This window comes from Cervus elaphus, chromosome X (genome assembly GCF_910594005.1).
Source record: "Cervus elaphus chromosome X, mCerEla1.1, whole genome shotgun sequence".
In the NCBI taxonomy this organism is placed as follows: domain Eukaryota; kingdom Metazoa; phylum Chordata; class Mammalia; order Artiodactyla; family Cervidae; genus Cervus; species Cervus elaphus.
Genome location: NC_057848.1, coordinates 78,247,938 through 78,261,554, shown reverse-complemented (window position 1 = coordinate 78,261,554; position 13,617 = coordinate 78,247,938). Strand labels below are relative to the sequence as shown.

The window sequence follows — 13,617 nt, the reverse complement described above, 5'->3', positions numbered from 1 at the left end:
GGTGGAAGCAGGTGGGGAGAGGGGTTTGTGTGCCTCTATGACTCCCTCGTGGCTCAGACCTGAAATAATCCACCTGTAAGGAGGAAGACCTGGGATCTATCACTGGGTTGAGAAGATCGCCTGGAGCAGGGCAGAGCAACCCACTCCTGTATTCTTGCCACGAGAATCCCCATGGACAGAGGAGCCTGGTGAGCTATTGTCCATGGGGTCACAAAGAGTCACACATGACTTAGTGACTAAGCACATGACGCACATAGCTGTGGAACAGAAGTCTAGTGCAGGGAACACAGGTCCTTTCCTGGGAAGTGTCCTGGTCAGCCGAGGAAGTGCAGGCCAGGGATCAACACCTGCAGAGAAAGCAGAGAAGCTTCTGCAGTCTGCCCACTGCAAATGTCGAGTCCCCTCTCTGGGTCTTGTATCAATACTCTTGGGCCACTCTGAGTCATTTTCCAAGTGCAAGAGTCAATGTTGAGTTAGTGAGTGTTGAGGATGGGCAAGCTGGGACACTGCCTCCTGTGGGACAGGGTCCCACTTTCTCCATGAGGCCTGGGAATGGCTGGGTGAGAGCACCCAGGTGTCTAGCCAGGAGGGTGCTAGTTTCAGTAAACCTTATGAGAATTGAACTTTGCTATTCTCTCTCTCTCTCTCTCAGTGAATCCCAGTTACAGTTCTGCTGCAGTCCCATGTTGGAGAGAGACAGCCCATACCTCCTGGGCAGATGAAGAGGAGAGGGGTGCTAAGTCTGTGTCTCAGCAGGTGGAGGGCAGGAGGGCAGCCCTAGGCATCACTCTTGCACCCAGCACAATGCAGCCACAGGACAGCCTGTCACCTTGGCCTGAGGGTGCCCAGGGGACTGCAAGCCACCTGAAACTTGCCCCCACCACCGCCATGGCCAGGACCTATGCCGTCCCTGCTGCTGGTCCGGGGACAGCAGCCACACCCCTCTTGATGGGTCCTGATGCCTGGCAGCCCTAGGGGACGCAGACTCCAGTCTCACTAGTCCCTGTCCTGAGGAGGTGGCCCTGCCCATCGAGAGCCTCTGGCTCTGCTTCAACTGGTCTCCTGCCCAGATGGCTCCTTCTGTGATGGTGGTGGGCCCCACCACTGTGCCCACCCAGATCTTCAGCCTGCCCCCTGGCAGCTCCCAGAAGCCACGCTGGTGCTTCTGTGCACCTCCTTGATGCACATCGTGGCTCAGCCCCAGAACCCCTTCTATTACTGCTCAGGTAGCCCCTCTTTCCCACAATCTCCAGCCATTCTTTCCCGTAATCCCCACCCCCTTCAGGTGCATCCCCAGAGGACGCCAAATATACACCCTATTCAGAGAGGTAGAGACAGCCCTGTGGTCAGAACACTGCACGGCAATAAAGCGCTTGATAACATGAGGAATTTCCCACCCAGCCCACGTCTTCAGTGCCTCCATCCTGGGCCTGGCTGATCATTTTGAGTCCCCTCAGGCAGCTGCTTGCCCGTGAAGGCAAGATAGATAGCCAGCCACCCTCAGCACAGTGCGGGCACCTCATATACAGCTGGGGAAGCCCTTCAGATGCTCTGGACCCACTCATTTAAAAGACACACCAAGGGCTTGACAAGAGCCTGGTGGAGTGACTTCACAGGTACAGGGACACTGTCCATCCAGCAGGCTACTCACTTGACAGAAGAGGAGAAGTTAGGCCTCCCCTTCTTGGGGGCCCCAAAAGAGCCCTTACTGTCCTGAGATGCACAGGGCTGGAGCCTGTGGTCTCTGCCCGAGGCCTGCAGGTGTTCAGTTTGGGGGCTCGCTGCTGTCTGGACAGCAGGCTTGAGGCTTGGCTTCATTGCAGGGTCTGCACCTGGTGACATTTTCTTGTTTCTCTTTTCTTTTCCCTTTTCAGCTGAGCACTCCGAGGGTGTGACACATCAGCACCCTCTGCTTGCTGGGGTGTCCAGTTTATAATGCAGTTTCTCTTAAAAGACTGTTTGTCCTGAGGAGCATAGCAAATAGCCCTCCAGGGTCATGCTGCAGAGACAATGGCTCCAAAGTCAGGGGAGGGGAGAGCGCACACAGCAGATCACAGGAACCAGAAGGCTGGGTCTCCCTTGTTAGCAGTCTGCCACAGGCAGAGGAGGCCCCTGAGAAGTGACACAGGGCGGTGCAGCCCAGGGCTCTGTCAGCCTCAGCACTGAGCTGCTGTGACGCCCGACCGGGCTGCTCAATTCCAAGCCAAAAGGCAGCCCCTTATGAAGGTTCACAGCCTGGGGAAATGCTTAAATTTCAGAAGGTTTCATTGGCTTTTCTGTCTTGACATCCATATGCCATATGTGACCTGGAATCACATGCAGACGCTGCTACTTAAAGACCACGTCCCCAGAAACCTCAGCATGTGTGGCACCTGCTTACCTGTAAATCTGTAGAGAAAGGGGAGACATGCAGATTGCAATCACAAGTCACCTGCTTGTCACAAAAAGCAACTTTTATTTACAAAGTCAAGACTGCCTGATATCAAAAGAGACCCATGTGGTACTTCACCCCCACCGCTCAGTCCTTGGTAGATTTTGACTGATGTCTGCAGAGTGAACTGGCTAAGCACACATCCTCCTGGGCCAGGCAGAAGTGGCAGCCTGAGGTCACACAGGATTGCAGGGAGGGAGCATGGTCTTGATGAGCTGGCCCTGGACAATCAAACTGTCTCGAGCCCCACACATGCCCAGGCCACCAGAGGAGAGGCCAGGCAGCTCCAGAGGCACAGGTTTAACTCAGTCCCCAGGGCCGAACAGGTGACAGTGTCTAGGAGAGTGGAAATGCAATTTAACCAGACAGGGTGTCTCAGAGAGGGGGCCTGCCTCACAAGGGCTCCAACTAGGTAACGGTGACCCTGGAGGCCCAACCAGGAAGACCCTGGGGAGCCGGTGATCCATGGCCAACTCACTTCCCACCAGCTCTGCCCGAGCCTCCCTCGGCCCAGCGTTCATCTTGGGTCCTCAGTGGCCCCTTCTTCCCCTGTGCTCCTTTGCTCTGTCCCTTCACAAAGGGAGGTGCCATGGCCAGACATGGATGAGGTGGGGAGGCTGGAAGAGGCTGATTTCTGGATGACAGAAACAAGGCTTAGCCTGTGGTGAGCAAAGCTGGCGGTGCTCTGGATTGCCAGGTCTCTGCAGGAGGAACCGCCTGGGACTCCCTGGGAACTGTCAAGAACCAAGGCCCTGGGATGACTTGAGCTACAAACTGCCAGGGGAGGGTGATGAGTCCCCATGGCCTGTGTCTTGTGAACGCCCGACCCCACAAGCAAGGCCTGTGACTGGGCAGCAAGGTGCTCAGCCATCTGCTGAGCCTCTGGAAAGGAAGGGAAGGTCCCCATCTCCAGGGTCTGAGGTCATGGCCAGGGGGCCTCCCAAGGCCCAATGCAAACCCCTCAGATGATGAGCTCTGCATGCCCCCACCCTCAGCAAACCTGGGGATGCTCAAGCCTCACTCAGGCAGCACCTCCAGCCTCTGAGCGCTGCTCTGGGGAGTTGTAGAGGGGAGACGGCAGCCAGGCTATCATGGAGGCTGGGCCAAACTGCAGTTGGCCCTCAGAGGCCCCAGGGGCAGGGCAGGGCAGCGACCCACCCTCCTCCTGAACATCTCTCCTTCCTGGGGGAAGAGTCTAAAGTCGCCCGACCAGTGGGGACTTTGAACCCACGACTCACAAGTTGTGGCCCCCAAGTGCCCCTCTGGCCACTCTGCACAAGAAGGGCTCATGGCGGGGGTGGGGGGGGCATCCATGCAGACCAGCCGAAGAGAGCCACCAGGAGACGACCCTGGGGATGCCCCAGAGAGGAGAAGTGTGAAGTCACTATGAGCAGCCAAGGCCATCTCCAGGCTGCTGAGTTCTTGCTGACTCACCTGCCGCTGCCCACACTCTTCAGCTAAAACATCATTTATACAAAAATTTCCAAAGTGTGGTGACACTGAGGGGCCCTGGTGGGAAGGTGAGTGGATCCCGGTGCTCCCCCAAGGTCATGGGCACAGCAGCACCCCCATCCAGCATCTGTGCTAGGACTGCAGCCTTCTCTCAAAGGTTAACGAGGTGCCCTCCTGAGAGAGGACAATGGGGTCCAGTCACCCCAGAACAGAGGATCCTATGAAATACAACTCCAGCCCAACTGGGACTCCTGGGGGCCCCGGTCTGGGCTGTCAGGCTGAGTCTCCACACCGCCCCCCCCCCCACTTTGTCAGTTAACTCAGGGAGTCATAGGCTTGGTCTTTGGGGCCAGTCTCAGGTGGGCAGAGGGAGGGGCCCATGTGCTGTGGAGACTCGAGGTGAGGACCAGAGGAGACTGAGGGTCCCCAGGGGGTGCACGTGCAGCCCTCTTGACAGCCCTGGATGACTGTTGGGCGTGGTGTCCAGATGTAATGTCACTGATCCCGCTGGGAGGGGAGAGGTGAGGGCCTGGGTCAGGTGCCCGGGTTCAGGTCAGCAGAGTGAAGGAACCCAGCTATGCTAGGAGTCAAGGTAGAGCCCTGAGGGGGCCTCTGGGGCCCCAGGACATCCAGGTCGACACTGCTGTCAGCCCTGGGAGACCACGGCAGGGTTGTAGGAATGAGCCCCCTACTCCCACTTGCTTCTCAGGGGTCCTGGCTAGGGAGGGCCTGGTTCTAAGGGGAGCAAGGTTAGGGACAGAGGATGGTGCTCAGACCTGCTGAGAGTCAAAGTGAAGAGCAGAAGGAGAGTGGAGGAACGCCCAGGGCATCATCTCATCTCTGGGAAGCCCTTGGTTTGGAGCCCTGGTGTCACGTCCACAGGCTTCCCTTTGGGGTCTCAGTGAGGTGATGGCCTTGGAGTGATGGCCCTGCAGCCGGTAAACACAAAGGGCATCCCTGGACCTGCCAGGGCTCAAGATGAGGACCTTGAGGGAGGAAACAGGGAATCCCTCCGGTCCCGGCACCTGCTGTCAGCCCGGGACGACTCTCACGGGGGCATGAGCTCTGGGTCTCAGGGACATTGGAGACTTGATATAAGGGGCGAAGCCTCAGAGATTGGAGGGGAGATTCTTAGGTTCTGAAGGAGTTTAGGTGAGGACCTTGAGGGGGGACTGAGGGGAGCCTGGACCCCAATCAGAGGAGACTTAAGAGAAGCCAGTCCCTGCTGTTGGTCCTTGACATCCCTGGGGTAGGATGAGTGCAGGAGAACATGGTCAGACTTCCTGACATACAGGTCTCATACTATGGACATGGTGTGGGGGAGGAGTTCCTGATATCTGGGTCTCAGACTGAGACCTCACATGTGAGGTGGGGACTCAGGAAGACAATTTCCCAGGTCCTGCGGGGTGTCAAGTTGAGGATCCTAGGAGGGACTAGGGGACCATGGACCCCAATCAGAGGGCACCTCAGAGAAACCCATCTCCGTTGTCAGTCCAGGGCAACAGTGGAATAGAATGAGTGAAACAGGCATGGTCGGATTTCCTGACATCCGTGTCTTCGAGAGATTGGGGCCCTGGTATAAGGGACAAGGCTTCAGTTGGGGAGAGGCATGAATCCAGGTCCTGCCCGGGGGCAAGGTGAGGTGCCTGAGGAGAACTGAGAGGACCCTGAGGGAGGATTGATGGAACCCGAGAGATCCCTGCCCCTGAAGTCATACGTGGGAGCCCTTGAGGTGAGAAGAGCACAGTAGGCCCGTCTGCCTTCCTCACATGCAGGTCTCAGAGAGACTGGGGGCCTCATGAGAGAGGGAGGGCCTCAAAATGGAGGACAGGATAATCCTGCATCCTGCCTGGAGCCCAGCCTCCATGAGAGGAAGGAATGAGGCAGTTAGACCCTAACATGAGGAGGGATCCTTGCCTTTGATGGGGGTCTTGGAGGCCGCAGAGTGGGGCGAACAGGGTGAGCAGTTTCTTGACCTCTGGCTTAGGGACCTCGAGACCTGAGGTGATCAGGCAGAAGGCTGAGGCTTCAGGTCCACAGAGGGTGGGCTTCCCGGACCCCGAGGGAGGACTGAGCAGACCCCCACCACTGTGGTTAGTGCTGGAAGGCCAGGCAGGATGTCAGGAGGAGCTGAGGGCCTACGGGAGGCCCTGAGCAGGTGTGGCCACATGTGGGGCTCCTTAGCACTTTCTGTTCTTTTTCTGAGTTTCTATGCAGGCCCCCAGAGGGAAGGGACCAGGTTGTGCCACGGGAAAGGTGAACATTACAAGGGAACCCCAAGGAGACCTCCCACCGCACAACTGGGAGGACCTCACAGAGTCCACCCCTTGTACCATCCCAGAACGCTCAGGGCTATGCCACAGGATACTGCTGAGGTGCCCCCTCCATGTCTCTCACAGGAACCAGAAGGCAAAGGCAGAAGTCTGAGGCCCATGTCCTGAGGTCAGAGAGTAGGGGAGGTCCAGCCAGTGCTAGGAGTCAAGTAAGGAGGGTGTCCTAAGTGTGCAACAGGGCTTCCCTTCCCAGAATAGAGGGGACCCCACAAGGGCCTAACCCTCACACCTTGTCAGCCCCAGAAATCTTGGACTGTGCTGTCTGCACCGTGGGGAGCCACCTCACATCCTCCTTCAGGCAGCCAGGGGACTGGTCGCCCCAGAGGCATGCCCCTGTGAGGTCTGAAAGCACCCCTCAAGGGAAGACCTGTAAGTGGTCTGTGTCAGACCACTAAGGATGCATTTCTCAGCCGAGGCCACTCACAACCCCTCTCTCCCCCAGGCCCATCATCCCCATCTATTCCCCTGCCTCACTCCTGTCTGTGGTTTGATCCCAGGCATCACACTCGTGGTCAGGATGACTGAGCTGAGCAAGCCCAAGGAAGACCTTTAGGATCCAGGCGAGGCCCAGGGCCTGGTGAATGTGAAGCTCTTGGGGGCTGAGGCGGGGGAGGCTGCATCCACCTCAACCTCCTCGCTCCCAGTCTCCTCCTTGCTCCTGCAGACAGAGGATGAGATGGTTGGATGGCATCACCAACTCAATGGAAATGGGTTTGGGTGGACTCCAGGAGTTGGTGATGGACAGGGAGGCCTGGCGTGCTGTGGTTCACAGGGTCATAGAGTCGGACACGACTGAGCGACTGAACTGAACTGAACTGACACAAATTTTAAAAGGAGGTTTCTCTTAAAATACTGTGTTGCCATAATGACACCTGGTTCCACCTGAAGTTGACTATTCTCAAACCTTGAGTTAACCAATGCATTTTTCTTATGGAAATGCTTGTCTCAAGCTGTATTAACATACTATGCATTTACCCCAGACTCTAATGGCTCAGAACTGACTTGACAAACCATTATGTTATACTCAGACATTGTTCCCCTAACCTATGTAAACGAAACTATTTGTATGGTGATCTGCCCTTCTACAAGATTCAAGTCAATCGCTTTATGGCCTGGGATGACTCCTCTGGTGCCAAGAGTATCCCAAAATACATCTTATGGATGAGAGGCCTGGTGCCATTCTGAGTTTTAAGACATTCCTTTCTTTCATTAACAGACTGCTAGTGACTATATAACATCCAGCTAAAAACTAGCAGGGGCGAACTCTGTCTGCCGCCTTCAGATGTCTATGTCAGAAGCTTTCTCTATCTCGTTTATACTTTGATAAAACTTTATTACACAAAAGCTCTGAGCGATCAAGCCTTGTCTCTGGCCCCGGATTGAATTCTCCTCCGGAGGCCAAGAATCCCAGAGTCTTTTCATGGGTCAGCAACAACCTTTCAACCTGTTACTCCATCCTGATGGCGCTCTTTTCAGTCATGGTCCCAGTCGAAACCCCTGATTCAAAGGAGGAGCAGGGAGAATCCTCAGATTATAAGTGTGCCCTCTGTGAGCAGGTCAAGAACAAGCCCAATCCCTGAGCTGCCAGATCCCTAGGGACACTCAAAAGCACTCTTTTGTAATCAAAATAGATTTCTGGCTCTAATAAAGTAAAGCAAAACTCCAGTGGAGACAATAAACAATCAAACAAGAACTGCGAGTCTGTGTTCTTTCTATCTGTCCATTGTAATCACACATGGCACAAGATGAGCCAGAAAAGGCTGGAAGCCCACGCCCCATACAGGCTTTGGTCCAGTTCCCACGGTCCCTTTTCATCTGAAACAGCAGCATTTCACAGATTCATCCAAGCATCTGACTCATGAGCCGAGTGCTGAGGCAAGCCCAGGACGGACAGGTCCCTGGGCCTTGCCTGCCACTCAGCAGACGGCCCAACTGGGCTTCCGACTTTGGGGTGTCACCTTCCATGAGTCATGCACCCTGAAGTAGAAGAGATCCTCAAGTGTCCCCCAACGATGCCACAAGTTTCTGATCAGCAGCTGAGTGTCCCAGCTCCCTATCCAGGGGCCTCCCCAGGAGACTCACTGGAAAGCAGGGTCACGCCAGCCGCCAAGTGCCTTGCAAACACATTACCCCAAACCCAAAGACAAGTACAAGGTTTCCACAAGGTGAACACCAGCCCTAGTCGCTCTGCCCTCACAGCTGTATTTAGGGGCCTCTCTTTGGGCGTGAGGCGGCCAGGCACTGTGTCCAACAGACATGCTTTGAGAGCCAAGGGACACTTTACAGTAGGACAAGGGTCACGTGCAAGGATAACCAGTGGCCTGTTTCTGGGCCTGTGGGCCTCTCTGCCTGCCGATGTGCAGCCCTGCCCCCAGCCTTCCCCCATCACCCCCTGGTCATTGTTCCAACATCTGGGACTTTGGACCAGAACAGAGAGGGAAAAACACTAACCTGTTTCCACAACACATTTCTCTCAACCACCCAGATCCAGCAGGGCCAAAACAACTGGCAACGCCATCAATTCATAAAGGTCAAAGTCCCAGAGACTCTCACTGATTCCAGAGCAGCATCACATGAGGGGAGTCCCTGCCCCCAGCCCCGCGCCAAGTGGGCACCACAGCACAGGGCCGATTCAGACAGAACCAGATGGGCAAGTCCAGAGCGCAATGGTGACTGCATGGTATCAGCATGTCTGGTCTCGGTCACTTTCCTCTCGAGAGCCCAGTCTGGACAGGCCTCCTGCCCAAAGAGGATCAGGTGCTGGAGGATGTTCACCTGGAAGATGTCCTTCCTGCCCCTCCCATCGATGGGCTGCAGCAGCCAGCAGGGGTTGGCAAGCGCAGTCATGTACTTCTGTTGCAGGTAGGGTAGCAGGCCTTGATTCTCCAGCTCCTCCACCTAGTTGGGACCTAGGTTTTCTAGGCACAGCAAAATGCCCCCGATGACCATGAGATGTGTGCAAAGACAGGACACAGAATGAGAACAAGGTCATTCAAAGTTGCACCTGCTTGAGACTAAGACCGTATCATGGAGGGAACCCGAGGTGAACTGGGTCCTCTGGCTGAGCATTTCAGACGGGCTCACCTCGGCAAAGGGAACTCACTGCGAGGCCAAGCGAGGGAGGGAGCAAAATGAAAGGGAGAGGCCTGGTGCCCCATGAACCCACCAGGCCACAGGCAGCTCTCAGTCTGCCCACTGCAGGCCCCAGGGACAGAGCAGGAGGGCCCCAGCGGGGGCCAGCAGACATCAGGTCCCCAGGGGATTTACCAGCAGACAGGTGTTGCTGTGGGGCCTCACCCCTGGGGAGTCAGGGGACTTGCTTAGGCCCTGCTTCAGGCAGTGTGGGTATGGAACCCAGGCTGGGTGCTTTACTGCCTCTCACGGTCTCTGCCGGGCACACAGACACACGTGGGGACACAGACACACAGGCACACAGACAAGTGCCACGTGCAGACCTGGACCCACCTCTGCCTCAAGCACAAATGGGGACTGAGGCCCAGAGTGGTGATCAGGCACCTCGGGCAGCTGGCTCCCAGCCCAGGGACCCTTGCTGTCCCTCTGAAGAAACCTCAGCCGCCATGCCCAACCTCACAAACTAGTTCAACAGAAAACAAACAAGCACAATCCGGCCAAGATCCAGGGCAGTGCTGGGGGCCATGCGGGCAGCAGGAGGCAGGGCATCACTTACCCACGATCACTCCATGACTGAACTTTACCCCGTCCCGCAGCAAGGCCTGGATCTGGGTGGGGCTCATCCCCAGCCTCTGCTCCAGCAGCTCCCGCCAGGCCGCGTCCTCCCAGTCCCGGTGTGCCATGTGGACGGTGCTGGTGGCCACGTAGCATGGGCTGCCACGGCATCTCCATCTCCAGGGTCTTGACACCGTTTAAGACAAAACCTGCATAGGCCCGTCAGAAGAGCAGACAGCCGAACTTCATCTCCCAGGGCTCCCAGGTCTTCATGTGGCTGCAGAAACACAAAACCACAAAGGTCAGGAGTGTGATTCAGTGGCCTGCAAGCTCACAGCCCTGGGCTGGACCTCAGCCCCACGAGCCTGAGCATCCTCCAAATCTGCTGACACAGAAAGCATGGGTTGGAGAGAAGGCTGGCTCTTTCCATCTGTCTCCACGCAGTCCACTGATAGCAGGGTGGCAACCCAGAGGACCCATCCATCCCATGCAGTCTGTGGGGAGGTCAGCAAGGAGGGTGGGACAGCGGGAGAAAGGCATGAGGTGAATTCCAAGACAGAGGGCCCTGAAACCCTGAGAGCACTGAGGAGGGAGGGCAAGCCCCTGGCTTCACAGCCCAGAGGCCAGGCTCTGGTCCTCTCCCAGCACAGACAGGCATTGTCCTGGGCTTGGCTTCCCCCACTCCCTGCCACCACCCCACCTTTCAGCTCTGCGGCCCCATCATTGCCCATGCTCTGCAGATCCCCCGTCTTAGCCCAGGGATGATGAGGGCAGATCTATGCTAACCAATGTGGACTCGGCCATGGGGCACCCTGGACCTCAAAAGCCCTGCCAGGTGTCTTCCCTGTAACTTTGGGAGCCACTTTCCACCCAGTCCTTCCCATACCACTGCCTCCACTGTCAGCAGATGTCCCGGGCCCTGCCCAGAGCCTAGAGAAAGAACAAAGAAGAGCAGGAACTCCTGAGATGGGTGCACTCCATGTCACCACCAGGGCCTAGGATGGCACCATGCAGGGATCACAGAATTCAGACTTCAAATAATCCACTAGGTTATCGTCACCTCGTTCGATGGCTGAGGAGGCACAGAGGCATAGATATGTAGCCCATGACTTCAGGGGACTTGAACACACGCACCACCATTCTCACTTCTTTCCCTGTACCTGGAGGGGGGTGGTCCCTGCTCACTGGAGGCGGGTGGAGGCAGAGGAGCAGAGCTGTGAGCCTGAACGTCAGCAGGGTCTCAGCACCTTGCAAGGGGCCTCCGTTTCCACATGGCTGTGAGGATGGGGACAAGGTCCCAAGGGCACCCCGCTTGCCGGGCCAGCCGGAAGATTTCAGCGAGCAACACGACGCGTTCCTTTAGGCTAAGAAATAAGGAGACAGAACAGATGGGGTCGAGAGGATCGCTGCAGTCAACGATGATTCTTTATTTCTCAGGGTTACATATATACTAAACCAAGAAGAGAGGCATCCCAAAGAAAATTCTTCCCCATGTACATCATCTTTAAGATAACAATCACCAGAGCTCTCTCATGGCGCCAAAGGCATCCTACTTATCTTAAGGGCAGTCGTGCAAAGCCATCTATCTGCACCTTGTGTGCATTCAAGGCTCACTAATGGTCTGTTAGGAGTTAACTTGGATAGTAAATTTCAGAGGGGTGGCGGGACAGAGAGCTATGTCTGCGAACAGACCCTTGATAATCAATCAAGGCAGCTCCCAGAGTCAGCTCTTTCAAGCTGCTCCCCGCACCCGCTCAGGGCCTTCTGGGCCTTTTCCTCCCCGAGCACAGCAGAGCCACAGTTCTCACAGGCCCACGAGGCCCTATGTGATCTAGCTCCTACCCTGGTGGCCTGCTCTTCTCGACCCTGGGTTCACCCCCAGTGGCCACAAAGGCCATCTTTCCATCCTTGGAACATTCCAGTGTGTTCCTTCCTCAGAGCCTTTGTAGGGTGTGAGGACTCACATCGTGTACCCTCAGAGTCAGGTGCTGGAGTCCCAATCCCAAATACCTTGGCGTGACCTTACAGACAAAGGAAAGTTCTTCACAGAGCTGATGGAGGTCAAGTGAGCACAATAAGGATGGACCCTCCTCTAACAGTAGAGCTGTCCCCATATAAAGGGCACATTTAAAGACAGACAGGCACACGAGGGAACTGGGGTGAAGAGGAAGGCAGAGCTCTCCAAGCCCAGACACACCCACCAAGGCCAGCAATGCCCTGGAAGAGATGGAGGAGAGATGGGAGAGACGCTCCACAGCCTTGATGAGAGCCAACATCAGCCAACACCTCGACCTTGGCTGCCGGGCCTCCTGAACCAACATGGATCCTAGTATGAGCCACCCAGTGTGATCCGGATGTGACTGCCAGCAAATGAAGCCAGAGGGTCAGCCCTGTCCGGACATCTCTCTGCAGGGGCAAGTGGGGAGTGGGGAGATGGCTTCTCCACTCCCAGCACCTCGGGCACACTCTTCCACGTCTGCGCATCTTCATGTGTCTGTTTACACCTGCCAGTGTCAGGGGTCCCACAAGTTACTGATGCTTCCCTCTTGATGGAAGGGAAGGGAAAGCTCATTCTGCCAATACAGCCACTCGACATGATCACACACTCATTGAAAAACCATGCAGGAGGTGGCCCAGGGCACATGGCACACACCCGAGGTGCTGACACACACCAGCAAATGGCCTCCCACAAAGGCTTCCCCTGTTTCCACTCCACCAACCACAGGCTAGGGTGTCATGGCCTCATGCACTGGCTGGCCCTGAGCATCATCATTCGGTTGAACGTTTGCCCACCTGCTGGGTGACAAAGGGTCACACTCTTCACCGGGTCTGGCTTGGTTACAAAGAACCTGGCTGGCCCAGGGGCTTGGCCATTGCTGTGTCTTCTACTGGGGTATGTGACTGGATCCCAGGCTTGCCCAGTGGCCAGCATTCAGTTTCTCAGCCAACCCAACCCCTTCCTCTGGAGAGCCTCCAAATCTCACCTGTGTGGGTGGAATCCCTGAGCAAGAAGTGGCTGCAAGCACTCCTACAGCCTGAAGCAGTGGGTGCCTGCTTGGTGGCCAGAGGAGAAAACACTCTTCTGCCTGCTTGACTGGGCATCTTCACCTGCACGAGGACCAGAGCAACAGGGAGAAAGTCACCAGTGACAATACAGCAATCTTGGACAACAGCTACCACGGTCTTCTCCTTGGCAGGGGCCTCAAGCCACGGGTTTCCAGGAGGGCCCAACTGATGAGAAACACACGAGCAGGTTCCCTCAGGGTGGGTTCTGCTCATCACAGCAGCTTGCCTGTCCTCATGTGGCTGGGACAGGGACCCCACGATGTCTCAGTCCATAGCACATAAGCCCATCTCCCAGGAGTGATTGTGATTTACAGCCCAGGAGACCCTGCAATACAGGAGAAAACAACTGCTTCCCTCACCCTGCCACTCTGGAAGGATCCAGGGGCCGCCACAGTCAGTGGGCTGCCCTCCATGGACTCGTGGTTGGGCCCCACCAGGAGGGGAACTGGGGACAAGCAGCTGAGCCCTGCAGGGTCAAGCTTGGGTCGGGACGACTCGCAGCGGGAGGGTGGGCCTTGTGTGAGGTCATAGTCCAGGGGCAGGGTAGGAGGCTGGAGGGCAAGTCTGCTGGCATCTTCCCATGTGGCCCAGGGCATCACTGGGATGCACACGTGGAAAGAAAGTGGGCGGGGACTGAGGCCGTGGAGG

At 56.3% G+C, this 13,617-nt stretch overlaps 1 pseudogene; it reads right to left on the bottom strand.

Moving 5' to 3' along the window:
* Positions 1–4,417: 4,417 nt before the first annotated feature.
* LOC122690377 lies at positions 4,418–10,152 on the bottom strand (annotated as a pseudogene).
* Between the last annotated feature and the right edge of the window lie 3,465 nt (positions 10,153–13,617).